Source organism: Macrobrachium rosenbergii, chromosome 3 (genome assembly GCF_040412425.1).
Source record: "Macrobrachium rosenbergii isolate ZJJX-2024 chromosome 3, ASM4041242v1, whole genome shotgun sequence".
NCBI classification, from domain to species: Eukaryota; Metazoa; Arthropoda; class Malacostraca; order Decapoda; family Palaemonidae; genus Macrobrachium; species Macrobrachium rosenbergii.
In genome coordinates, this window is record NC_089743.1 from 84,806,832 (window position 1) to 84,821,264 (window position 14,433).

The 14,433-nt window shown below is 35.7% G+C and overlaps 1 long non-coding RNA gene across 1 annotated transcript; it reads right to left on the reverse strand.

Annotated features, from left to right (window-relative positions):
* Positions 1-5,911: 5,911 nt before the first annotated feature.
* Positions 5,912-14,214, reverse strand: LOC136826612 (uncharacterized). The gene is made up of 3 exons (XR_010849670.1): positions 13,708-14,214; positions 10,381-10,493; positions 5,912-7,944 (listed from the first exon to the last, which is right to left on the reverse strand). It is a non-coding gene; the product is annotated as an uncharacterized lncRNA (long non-coding RNA).
* Between the last annotated feature and the right edge of the window lie 219 nt (positions 14,215-14,433).

A 14,433-nucleotide genomic window follows, 5' to 3' on the forward strand; every position in this document is an offset into this window, starting at 1 on the left:
TCCGTGATTTAATCTCGCAAATTCCGGAATAAACTGCAGAACTGAGAACCTAGAGGAATAAATCCTTCGTCGCTCCTATTTGAAGGGGTCTTCGATTGATCTCAACGACGTTTAACTGAAGTTGATATAAAAACTTGACTAATCACGCGGGTAACCATATGATGTAAGAGATTGATAAAGTTATCATTGTATAGTTCTGAGCTGAGTCCGTATCTTCTATCTGTACCTGCTCGGGTGTGTTTTATCGCTGAAATATTCAGAGTAACTTGCCAAGGCTCTACCGAAAGAAGTCTGTTCCTCAGCAAGTTCGGCAGGCAATGTTTAAATTACACCTTAATCCTTGGTTTTATGAAATTTTTTGGCGAGTGGTTATTCCTTGTGCATCAGTTTGATGATGAATGCCAGGTACAATCTGATATATTTTGCAAATGTATTCTGAAGAGTTTCTAGCTTGTCACTGATTGTGCTCTTTAACAATAGGATGTTGATGAATTGTACTGGTTTTGGTTTATTAGTGTAAAAGAGGGCTAGGATTACTTGGAAGCTAGGGTATAATTCCCTATTTGGTGATTTTTTTTTATTTATGAACGGGGGTGACAAAGGGAGTAAGTTTTTGTTAAATCAGTAACAGAAGAGGTTCAAGGGGGGTGAGATTTCGTCAAGCCAGTAAGTGAATTAGGAGACTTCAGTACTTTTATGAAAAGAAAAGTTAGCAAAGGATAAGTGTAACGTGGAAAGTCTAGGACACAACTCTGGGGAAATCATTTTAACAAGAGCACTGGCATTTTCAAAATCAAGGTGCAAAACTATCTCACCATACTTCGAGCATGGACACATTTTTAATGGCAAGAATTGAATTTTTTTATAATTAGTTTTAAACGGAAAATCCCTTTGGTTCATTCCTTTGAAAGTTTTGTTTAAATAATTATCCTAGTGACGCTAAGTAGTTGAAAAGAAAATCCTTACAGTATAAGCATTTGTTCTTTTTTAATGGCAAGAATTTAATTTTTTTATAATTAGTTTTAAAAGGAAAATCCCTTTGGTTCATTCCTTTGAAAGTTTTGTTTAAATAATTATCCTAGTGGCGCTAAGTAGTTGAAAAGAAAATCTTTATAAGCATTTGTTTTCAAGATTGCTTAGGGGTTAAATTTTTAAGCACAAATTAATATATCATTAAAGAGCAAGTCCTTTGGTTCATTCCCACGAAGAGTATAAAGTTCGTGGTCTGTCTGAATTGCCTTATGAGAATTATTTACGAATCCCATAATAATGGTAATATGGAAACGGTCTGAATAACTTCCAGCCCCATGGAGACTCAGGAAAGCTTAAGGTAACACTTTTTTTTTTTTCTTTCTGCTTTTCAGATTTCAGATACAGTTATGAAGAAACTAAAGCGGCCTAAAGTAAGAGCTGTTGGACATACGTTCCATATTTCACTAAGTTTTCATAATGTCTTAAAGTAGATTAAGTAGTACGTCCCATTTGAAGATTGATATTGAACATAGCTGTCATAGTGAACTACTAAAAAAATTTCCTATACTCATTAGATTATGATTCATAGTTAGCTTACAGATGCGTTTTCAGTTAAAAAAAAGTTAATTTTTACTTGAACCTAAGAGAACGTAGTAGGCTACGTATTGAATTGCATGTTAACCGATAATTCACTATAAAGTTTGGAATTGAAAAGGACGTCCCTTCAAACGTTAGCATTCCTGGCTCTTGCATGGATTCTCTGTACAGAATGTCCTGGTAGGAAGATCTCTAGCATAGATTTCTCTCTCTCTCTCTCTCTCTCTCTCTCTCTCTCTCTCTCTCTCTCTCTCTCTCTCTCTCTCTCTCTGTACATACATCTCTGATGACGGTTTTTTAATGTGGGTTAAGGCTGGGCTGATCAGAGTCAGTTTCCTTGAATAGATTATAGATTTTTCATATGCTGCCAATAGTTTTGTTAAATTTAATGTCATATAGCTTAAAGGTATATAGTCTAAACGTTACACTGTGTAGTAGATAATCAGTTGTTGTCGATCATTACGGTATATTACGAACTGGTAATGTTATTTAGAGGGGTGTGCATTTTTACCATAGGCCATACTTTTATTTAGTCTAATATTGTTTGTTCTGTTGGTGTGCGTGCATGTGTGTGTATGTAGTATCGAAACTACTACTAGTAATGTTTTGGTCTATTAATAAAAGCTAAGTCTTAGAGGTGCTGTGTCTGTGTACTTCGGGTCAGTTAACTTTGTGTTCATTTTTTATTAAATCATCATTGTGTACCAAAAAAAAAAAAAAAAGTATGAAAGTGTCGTTTTGCTCTTGAATTTTCGCGTTAAGCGAAACTTTCTGTTTCTCTCCTAAGGGTTCGTATTTGAGAACTTATTACACAGATGAAGCTAAAAGGATTCGGTGGTCCACGTAAGGTGAATGTGACCTCGGTCCGGGATCTGGCTATCTGTTGCAGCTACACAGGTAGTCAGGGCAGTAATCTTGCCCGTCTCTTCTTTACCTGACTCAATCAAGTACGCGAATGGGACGAAACCGAGAGAAATCTGACACTTGTGGGATCTTGTTGCTTTGAGCGAGCGTCGAGGGTCTGGAGTCGCATTGTGCTGGAATTGCATATGGGACCACGATGCGGCTTCCCCTCTCCCCCACCTCTGGCTCGTTAACTAACAGTTTTTCTAAACTGGAATAAATAAATAATTCCAAAGTTCCTCCCCTACCTTTTTGATTGGTTACGTATTAATGTGTCTCAAATTCGAGATAAATCATTTCATCCAATTTAGCTGTAAAATTGCTTTAACTTTCCCATGCTTAATTTCTCATCCCATTCAAGAATAAATATAACCGGTTACCTCATTAAATTACTCTTTAAAGTGATAAATACTAATTTGAATTGTGTAACTTTAGCCTTTCAAAAGATCATGCTGTTCTTGGTGACTTTTGATTTACAATCGTTGCTGTTTGACTGTTTGTAAAATGTTGCAATAAAATAATTCAAAGAGAAGGACAAGAAAGCATTCAAGGGCCTGGTAACATTGTTTTGAATAACAAACAAACTGCTCTGTTAAGTCTCTAGTTACCAGGTGGGAAAGGAGGGCCTTTGGTGGGCTTTCTCTCTTTTCCTCCTTTTTCATTATTTTTTTATAGAAAACACTACTTAATCACTGAACCATGACGTACGTAACCTCAAACGCATTTCAGATGTTCAGGAAAACAAAGAAACTGTGTTTTCATTCAGTTCCCCCATGAATTTGGCTTACTGGAGGATGAAACCACCGTTTTCTATGACTGTCGCTGGGCGTGTTTGAGTTTTCGAATGGGTATAAAAAATTATAAATTTTGTCATTGACAGTGTGTAGCATATTTCAGCGTAAAAACATTAACTGTACTGAAATCTGTCTCATGTATGGTAATCAGTCTCTACAATAAAAGAATTTAACGAATTTTCTGTTTACTTCAACCAGATACAGCCTAGATTTAAAGTCAAGTGCTTAACACAACTTGATTCAGCCAAGTGTCCACACAGAAGTACTTTAAGGCAATTAAGTTTGATTTTGAGGCTTTTTGGGGTAACTTTTAACTACTGGACAATACTTTCCATGACTTTGTCAAGAGAAACCGACTCAAAGACAACTGGATCCGAGAAGTTGAGAGTTTTCAACAATAATTACTGGGGCAGTTCAGCCATTTGACTGTACTTACAAATATTTCTAAAGCACACGTGGTGTTACTGCTGTCATTCCATCAGTGGGAGGTGAACGAGTTCTGGCAAATGGGAAAGGAAAGACAGTCTAAATAAAGACCTGATTTGAGTTTCAAAAGCGAGGTTTAGTTCACGAGCTCTTTGGCCCTTTATGGTGGGAACACTGGTATTTGCCGGTGCTATTTAGGGGAGGAGGGAGCGTGGGGGAGAATATCGGGCATATTAACGTTGTGTAAGGAGACTGCTCTTGTTATCGGGTTTTAATTTTTAGTTTCTCGTATTTATATTCGTGTACCTTGAGATGAGATAATAAAATGGCTACATTCCGTTGTATTTTATTTCAGTTAGCTTAGCTCCATAAATGATTTGAGTCAATGTCATACATTTTTTGTTGTCCTAGAATACAAGCTATAGTTACATATATGCTGATTTGAATACAGCTACCAAACAATTTTGATAATTAAAATGTAAATTGCAAATTCACAGTAAGCAAACTTCTGGATAAGTACGTAAAACATTGCTATACAGCAAACTTATAGGAATACAAATTCACAGTTCTTCGAAAGACTGAAAATTGTATTGATTTATCCTTCTGGTTCGAGGCCAAGAGGAAAAGAAATTCCACTGAATTTCCAAAGTACGTACTATTAGAAAACGAAAAAGTTTGGCGTTCACTTATAGTATCTATCTAACCGGAAGTCTAGCTTACGGCACATTTGTTTGAAGAGTGCGGTTTTTCTTAAACTTGACGGATACAAATACTTGGAACATTTACCAACACGGACTTGGATATAAAAAAGTTGTATACATAAACTGCCTTGGAACAAGCTCTTGAATGATACTTGTGACCCGGAATGTACTACGTTACCGTGATCAGCTATCTCAGCTCCATGCAATAGTTAGTTTCGTAGCTTACTACACGTTACTTTTAATTACTTTAAAGGGCCTGGTGTATCATTCTAGCGTCTGTTCTAAACATTTGGACCTTTCAAGTTTTACAGTGTCTTCCTTTGCATGGTCCAGTGATTCATGACAATAGCAAATTCTCCAAAATGCATTTGACTGACATATGGGTCTTTAAAAATATTACCTATTAGCAAATTTAAAATAACCTTAGAATGACCAACCGAATATGGTAAGAAACTTAAGCGACAGTTTGTTAAGATCTGCCTAATAGCTTTCTCTCAAAGCTTAATTTAAAAATTACGTATTCAAAGCCCATTTAATAGAGACAGACCTTTTTCATAACAGATTCTAGCTTATTTTCTTTCAAGAATTAGCATCTTAGTTCTAGCAGGCAAAGTCTGTAAAACAGACTCAGTCACTGATTAAATCTAATTATCTTCCTGACCATCAGAAAAAAAAAATATACCTCAGAGAATTTTAGTCCTTACCTCATACCATAAACACAAACCCTCTTTGAATTACTGTAACTTGCAAAAGTTCAAAATTCCTTAATTGAATCTTGCATTTTGAAGTTTTTAAAATTTTATTTGATCCAAGCTTTACTTAAACATTTAAGTCATTCTCTTTCACAATTAAAACTACTTTAATTTAAGTTTCAAAAATTTGTTCCTTCTTAAGATTCCCTAAATATTTCGTAAACACACCACTACCACTTCGGTAGGCCATTTCCTTCAAAGGCATTTAAACATTCCATCTATTTTTTTCAAATTATGCTCAAATTTAAACTTCTAGCTACTTTTCCTACCTAAATTAATCCTTTTTAAAAAACTATTCCTTAAGAATTTTGTCATATTCTTCCATGGGAACTTTCCTTAATCATAAACTAACTTTCTTGGTGGCAATGCCACTGTATTAATCCTTCCTGGGCTTTTACGCTTTTCTCTTTAATGTTTATTCTTCTTGGCAAACAGCACAAATAACTGACGAGGGGAAAAAGTTCTGTATATAATTTCCATAAAATTAACCCATAGGCAGCTTAAAAACAGCATTTGATATCAAACTACTATACTTCATCAGTTTCATCATTCTAAAGCTATAAAACAGAAGTTTACAACAAAAGCGGCCACAAGGGTCCAACTGATAATTACTTGAAACAAGGCTCTGGCTTGTTTGCGATGTGTTTCAGAGTGTACAGCTGTTAATTTGGCTTGAATTTACATTGAATACCTATTAGATACTGATATTTGGTAATGGGAACCTTTGAAACCAACTCTTAAACACCTTGGATAAGAATGGACACGGAATTGTCTGGGGCTTTATTTTAAACTTTAAAAAAATATATTACATTGGGTATTAGATCAAGAACACGAGAGAGAGAGAGAGAGAGAGAGAGAGAGAGAGAGAGAGAGAGAGAGAGAGAGAGAGAGAGAGAATCTGATTTTTTAATACTCAATAGTTCCAAACTTCAACACGTCGTTCCTGTCAGATGATAGCACAGGCTAACATACCCTATTACTGTCTCACAACGTTATGTCAAGGCATTAAGACTTTAGATATTCTAATGGGATAATGTAACAGTACTGACTTTGGCAAACATTTGGGCACAGTTAAAAGTTTTCATTATTAAACGGAGATTTCTTTTAAGATTCTTTATCATTATTAAAATAGTTTAACCAGACCACTGAGCTGACCATCAGCTCTTATAGGCTGGCCATTAAGATTCTTTAAAAAGTATCTGTGCAAAGTATACATTGATAATGTGAAATTTCTCCAAACACGCGTTGACATCGCGCGCTCAGTACCAATTCGCAAATCAATATGATAAGTTATCGACGAATAATTCTGACCTTTCCTAAAGGGTTGTTACTGTAAATTCTTCGAGTGCAAATTTGTGCATCATAATTTTCCAGGTTACTGGGACTTTTAAATACAAACGACGAAATCGGGGTTTATCACAACGTTTCTCCAGACGTTCGTCCTAGCGAACTTCAAGCTATCAAACAGCATTTATGTAAGAGGGGACTGAATAGAATAACAGCAAGCATTCTGTCTGACAGCTACGGCACTAGCCCGGTTCATCTAAACGCAAACGTTAAAACGGATTTAGGCAGATGAATCATATATTGCCACTGCAACTTTTACGTCCGGTGCCAAATAATGAACAATGGAAGCGGTATTCTACGAATGTCTTTTTTTAAAGTTTAGTACAAAATGCAAACAGATGCTATGAATTAGACTTGAAAGGAAACACTATGGGTATAGAAACAAGCTGTAAATAGATTATGATTTTAAGGGGGAAAACTAATGGTGTAGCAACAAGTCGTAAACATAATGAACAATTGAGCATTAGACTACAAACTGAACACAAAAAAGGATTTAAAAGTTGGTGGGTAGAGTAAAGGATTTAACCTGACAGTCACACGTAAAAGTAACTTTTTAACAGTAGCATACACACTTCTACAAAAAAGGGATACTTAACAAATCTTGAGGAAAGAGGCTCTTGTCTTTAAACTCTCTAAATAGCTATTAAAGTGAAGATAATCTCATAAGGCGTTAGTTTCGTCACTTTACAAAGAAAAGAATACCTGAAGTAATTCCCCGTCTCATTTATCTGGTATGTAATTACACGAAATATTTTTATTGATTCATACCACGTTTTCATACTTACTGTATTATGTTAAAGGTGTATTACAAGCTTTCTTATTCCACTAAAAGAAAGCATGGGTAAATTCAGTCAATCTAGCTTTAAATGATAATCTGGAGGTACCACAATTGGATTTACCCATAAAGCATTTTCAAGTATCTGAAATTATAATAAAATCAGCTTTATCTTGGGCTAACTAAGTAGGAACCCGAATCTTATCTTTTAAAAATGTCGAAAATGATTGCACTTAAAACTGTTAAACATTACTGAGAACTTTAATTTCAGTTTTCGACTAACAGCTGAAACTAACCCTTCAAAAATCTGGTTACTTCCTCACTGCAAAAATATTTTTTTTACTATCAACACTCTTACCAACTTCATTCAATATAGTAGTACTTAGCATACATAAACCTACATCAAGATGATGACATATTTGGTATTCATGATATTTGTTACGAATTAGAGGCACAAATAAAAATGTTCTCCTTTGAACAATTCGTGCTATATTTCCAAGTAGCTCAGATTATCTGCAGCAGATTTTCCACCAAACTTTATACGGAATTCTTCGAGGCATTTAATTCAAGACTCTTCAATGCAAGTTTCCAGATTTTCGTATTTATGTTGCAGATGATTTTCATGTGCTGGGACCAGAATGTTGATCAGTTTCTTCGCTGCTGCAATTTGCTCAGACCTGTGAAAAGGAATTTATTAATCCAACTTACATATTAAAATATTTGCAAAAGTAACTGCTCACTTTCCTTAATGTAATACCAAAATAGTTTCTATCAACACTAAAGCAGGTAAGATTGCCTATGTCTGTGTAGCATTAATAAAATTAATGGCTAACTTTTCCAGTTCGTGAGCATCATGAATGATGAAGTCTCATCAAAACCAAACTTTACCATCTTATACATTTATCCTATTATGCTAACCAAACTCGGTTAACCAACTAACCCATCCTACACAAACCAATTGAATAATATGCTCCATTCTGTTGCACCAACACTTCCTACCTTGTTCCACTAACTTACTAGCATTAAATCAGCGAGTTACTAGTGCCTAACCTGGCCTTTTTAATCCATTAATGTTATTCCAGTAAATAGCGTACCTTAATTTAATCCAACATGCCAAACCCGTGTTAATCAATTGATTACCACAAACTTCAGTAAATCACTAATACTGCATTATTCCACTGACTGACCGTCCTAACCTTAATCCATTAACCAACCTATCTGAGCACACTGAATAACACACGGTCTTTAAATCAAGTAACCTAAACTGCCTTACTCCAGCTAATAAGCTGTACTATTCTATACGATTTTAATCTAAAATACACTAGCATACCATAACTAAATGACTGAACTATCTCGACCCAGTGATAAACCTATCCAACCTTAATCCTTTCACTAACCTGTGATATGGAAAGCCATTGGATAACCTATCCTACCTAAGCCATTGATTAATCTTCCCGATTTTCGAGTACTGTTTACAAAATGTCTTGAACAAATGAAAGGAAGTTGTAGCCTTCAAACTTTTCCAAATGATAGGCCAATTAATAGGGCAACCTAGGTAACAATGAAATCATTTCATGAAAAGTATATGCAAAATCAGTAAAAATATTAGATAAATCAAGTAAACGGCCCACAAACATGCAGAACTATTGACAAGGCAAATTCGGTTCTACTCTGAATTCGATGCAATTCTCCAAGTGTCAAGTTAAAGTTTGTGTGTAGTCTATAATAAGTAGCCTTCAATATTTAAAGTCAAATTATTTTTTCAAGTGCATCATAATGAGTCGAGATTATTTTACAGATTATAATCATTACCAAACAGAGCAAGATTAATTGAACTTTAAATGTATATTTCAATGTCCTTAAAACACAAAAGTTTACTTCATTGACTGACCAGCCTTACCTTAATATACAGTACATACTACCAAATTCTACCTTAATCCACTAACAAATTCTACCTGGGAACCTTTGATATACCAAATCCTATATGAGGCCATTCACAAACCAAACCAAAAACCTGGGATAAGCTACTGACCAACTAAAGTCTAGCTCAGTCCATTAAATAAAACTATTAATCCATTGATGAACCAAACCCAAATGTAATCCACTGACAAACCAAATCTTATCTTACCCAGTAAAGAAACCAAACCCTTCCTTAGATCACTGATACCCTAAATCCATACCCTAGTCCATCAACCAATCAACCCCTACCTAAATCCTCAATGAACCAAACCCTAACTTTATCAGTGATTTATATCCTACTTTAATCCTTCAGTGAATTAAATCCTGCCTTAGTCCATCGAACCAAAACCTTATTCCGATTAGCCAAACCTTACCTTAATTCGAAAATACGAAGCCCTACCTTAAAAAACCATCAACAAACCAAAATACCTTCAACGTTCCAGCTATTATTATAGTTGGAGATGAACGTGGCCTTAATATACACAGAGTACAATATCCTGATACAGTGAAGAGTTAAACATTCCGTTTCATATTTCATGACTTGACACAGACCATCTTGAGTAAGACTCAATGCACATCTAAGACATGATTCTTAACGTAAAACGAATATTATAGATTTATTACTTGCATGAGTTTACTGTACCTTTCAATTACATGGTAGCTTTCATCTACTGACTAGCCATTACTACTGTAGCTATTGACCAGCCAATGCTACCGTGATCAACTGATGAGCCAGTGCTACACTATCAATAGCTAACTATTGCCACTTTAATCCACTGATTAACCTACTTCAAATTCATTACTATGAATTTTACATTAATACATCGAACACAATCCTATCTTGATCCACTGACTAGCTTTCTCATTATACAACTAATGATTTGCCACAATCTAATAAAGAATGGCAAATGGACCTCGGTTACACAAGAATGGGACTATACCAACAAAAATGAATTAACCTAACTTTCTGGTTGAAGGATAATTTTAAAACATTAACTTAGATTACAATCTCAATTTTTTTTTTTTAAACTGATACTGTTCTGTAACAAGTTACAGTGTCTGATCTACTTTTGGTCTTAACAAGAGCCCATATTCATGATTTAACTTTCCTAGTCCACTTAACCTCGAAAAACAAGTTATCCAACGCCTCTTACCTAAGAGTGTTCCGGTTAAAGTCAATGGCTTCTTGTACTTTTTCCTTGCAAGACGAGAAGGAAGCACAATTATATGGGTCTTAATTTCCTCAAGATACTAATCGAAACCCCACCTGTAAAAGATCAATAAAATTAGAATTCAGAATACCAATTATACTGGCAATTGTTTGTACAGTTATTGTTAGCATAATGTTGTTATAATGAGCATCATCTTGATCCTCATTAGTACTACTGCGACACCGGAACCCAATTTCATGGGGCCAGCTGGTATTCATAAAATATGTTGGTAGAATATATTTGATCCTCATTAGCATATGATCAGACCATTTCATGGATTTTATAGTATATATATATACGAAAAAATTTGTCGTATCATAGTATATATTTTCTTCGGCATACCATTCAGTATTTAAGTAGAAAAATTAAATGGACAGCAGTCGCCTGTTCTATCAGGAAATATCTCATCCAATATTATCATTAAGTTTATTTAATATAATATAATCTATTTTTCCATTTTTTATTTCTCATTTATGTTATCTAAATCTTCATTATTTTGTCATTTTTCATGAGTGGGGCACGTGCCCAGGTGCCACCCCCGGATCCGCTAGTGCTCATTAGATAGACATAGTATATCAAAGGATTTCTCAAATGGCAAGCAATGGCTCAACTGCTTGTCTCGGTGAAATTCTGCAAAGTTTCAGAACGCCCAAACCAGTAGTTTTAGTACAATGATTTACAGAAAGGTGACGGAAATCATTGTAAATACTAAAAATCATACTGATCAAACCTAATTACATTAGTCATTGTGTAGTAATAAAAATAAGAGCCTTGTCAAATATCCTGTAGTACCTTTAATTTAATTACTCTGGTTATGACTAATTTCCCTCTAACTCGGAATAAACAGCGCTAATAGCTGAATAATTGTCTTGCAGCGTTATTTTATTCATAGAGATTTAGGTGCACCTTATTATTATGCAAGGTATATAAATCTTTGAAGGATTATTTGACATTTCCAGCATGTCCCGGACCTTTGGCGATATCCCGGATGCCTCTAGCAAAACATAAGGTGGAAAGATCCCAGGCATGGAATTATAACTCAAGCGCCATATACCTTGCTTCTCATGTCTGACAATGACAATTCGAAACTATAAAAAAACTTACTAGCTATGCCAGGACATATTCGGCCTCTTCCCAGTTTTCAGTACCCGTGACACTGACGTGTACTTTATATACTAAAACTGTGTAATAGAATTAACCAGGTAAATAAAAAAAACCAGCCTTACTAAGTCAAATATTTTTAGTGTCAATCAGGCGGCCTTGTAATCCCTTAACACTGATTCCTTTGGGGGTGCAACGTCCAGTATGTGGGTTTTCAATTATCACATTTGTGCGAACCTTTTAGAGAAAAACATACTGATTCACTGCAAATTCTCAAGATTTTTTTAACAGTCCTTTCGCACGATGCCATCAATTTATCACTCGCCCAAGACGAAATAAATTGTCTTTTTTGCTCTTAAGTGTTACTTCTAAATGCAGTATAATAAGTTATTTCAATTCTCAAATTTCCGTGGGGGATGCTTAGTTAACCCGGTACCTAACCCCAATGCCTAAAAGTAATGCATCACAATAGGAAACCTAATATTTCTGGAGATTAAAGATAATCATGGTGAAATAACACGGGGTATTCTCTTAAACTACCTGAGGTCAGTGTCTTACTAAAGGGACTTCGTCTGGTCCTGGATCCACAAGGAGCAAGTACACAAAATATCGAGTGTCTGTGATTAGATGTTAAAAAGTTACGTCTTCTGCGGTGGAGTAAAGAAACTTTGTCAACACTACTTCATATCTTCCTCCACCATGTAATTTTATTTGATCATAACTACCTCACCTTGAAAAACTGTCAGTGGTTATCACGAACATGTGAATCATACGCAACTATTCAAGAGGGCGGGTAAAATTCGTAAGAGCTGTAAGTTTTTCTTTTACTTCTCACCTTGATGTTGCCCTGTCGTTATCTTTATTTGCAATTTTTTTTAAAGCGGTTACCTCTTAACAAACCTAACATACAGGTAGCAATTCTGGGGAACAGCGTATTTTTGTGTGTGGGGTGTTGGGGTGGGAAGATGCAAAAACCTGGATGCGCCCTAACCTATGGCTCTTAGCCTTCTGACAAGGGCTGGAGCGAAGGTACTTTACCTCCACCTAGAACCCGCTCTTAAAACCTTATCTGACCTTGATTGCCACTAACCACAGTGACATAAGGACACGTCTTTCCTTATAACCTGATGTGGCACATGCCACCTGCTCGGGAGGGAAGGGGTCCAGCTACACAGGCCTTGGAATATTACTAACGTTTATAAAAGAAAAAAAAAAAATGTTACATGCGTACGTACTAACCTTTCCTTCCATGGCTTGACGTAGGATGCCAAATCTTACCAGGCTGAAAGCCCTCTACCCAATACCAGGGTAAAAAGTGTGGCAGTGCTACTTGAAGTGATTCATCACAAGCCTTTTTTTAAACTCGTTGTGAGCCACTCTGAACACGGGCTCGATATCGCCAAACACCCAGTAAAATCCATAGTTCCTCGTCCACTGAGTACCTCTCAAAGTTTAGCCCAAAAGGAAATACAGTACAGTATGTACTGTAACAACTTAGTAAAAAACGAAATTGCTGAATATAACCTTTAAGTAGTGCTGGACTAATTAAAACCATAAGCAACGGAAAAAAAAATAAGAAAAGCTAACAATGTTTTCCAGTCAATTCTGGGGCTCAAAATTGTCTAACTTTCGTAATTTAGAAGTACGAAATCTAAAAAGTTTTTCTCCATCTTGTACCTTCAGTGGGCCGTGTAGTAGTATATTAAAAGTTCCTAATGTAGCAGTAACGCCGAGGAAAGTTTTCAAGTGAAATTTTTACTTGAATAACAGAACGTTTCCATATGAAATTTTAACAAATTACCGTTAGGTTTCCATACGGAAGTTAAACTTAAATAACCGAATTAACCCCAAACATAGGATGTCCAAGTTAAACGGAAGAAGTTGAAAACTTAAGCCAAAGTTTTCCCTAACAGTTACCAACGGGGGCTTTATTACTGATAAGGCATAATTACAATGCCTAGAGACTACAGGATATTAATCCATTAATAAAGCCTTAAAAATTCCCCAGTATAATGAAAATTTCATAGGACAAGACTCATCTAATCACGCTTGTCTACTCATCCGCAGCCTCGGAAAATCAGTCAATTTTTGCTTGAATTCTACACTTGAGACACTTCGACTTTTAAGAGATAAATATGAAGCCTACAAACATTAGCATATTTAATTTACCTGCAAGATACCCAAGATTTTCCGTTCCTTTCCTTTTAATGCACAACTCTATTGCTGTTTACGGTTCTTCTTTTTTTCTCTGCTCCAAATCCCCCGAAGGATCTCTGAAAACCTCGCAAACTCAGCTGGTCATATCAACATTGAGACTCATCCGGCGTACTTCATCTATAGTCAAATCTACTCTATCATAACACTCAGAGAATAAGAAAGTCTTCCATTTCTTTTTGAGAGAACTAATATTTTCAGTTGTCCTTCCTTATTCCAAGTGGGAACTTATTATACAGTCTTTGAATGCAACACCGGTTTCAGTAAGTAGTCTAGTTGTCAAGAAAATCTGTTTCACGAGACAGCAACAGAAAACTGAAGTGCTTGCTACACTGACATGAAAGACCAAACTGCCAAGCACCATACTGATTTTCAAAGTCCTTTTTCAGTAATGTCTCTCTACTAGTTTCTAGCCAATCACAAGCGTCCAAGTCATTCTCTAGTAACGAAGACCGTGAGAACGGTTCCTGATTGGCTACGGACAAAGTAGGGACTTCAGCGAGTATTACTACTTGGCCGGCGGTCATTACCTCAGGAAAACTAACTCGTTGAGTAATTATGACCAGAGAGAGAGAGAGAGAGAGAGAGAATTCTAGCAGTCTTTCACCGAATCAAGGAATGTTTTCCTAGCCTCCACGAAGACTGAAAATATTGTAGAAAAAAATATTTAAAATTGTTTGA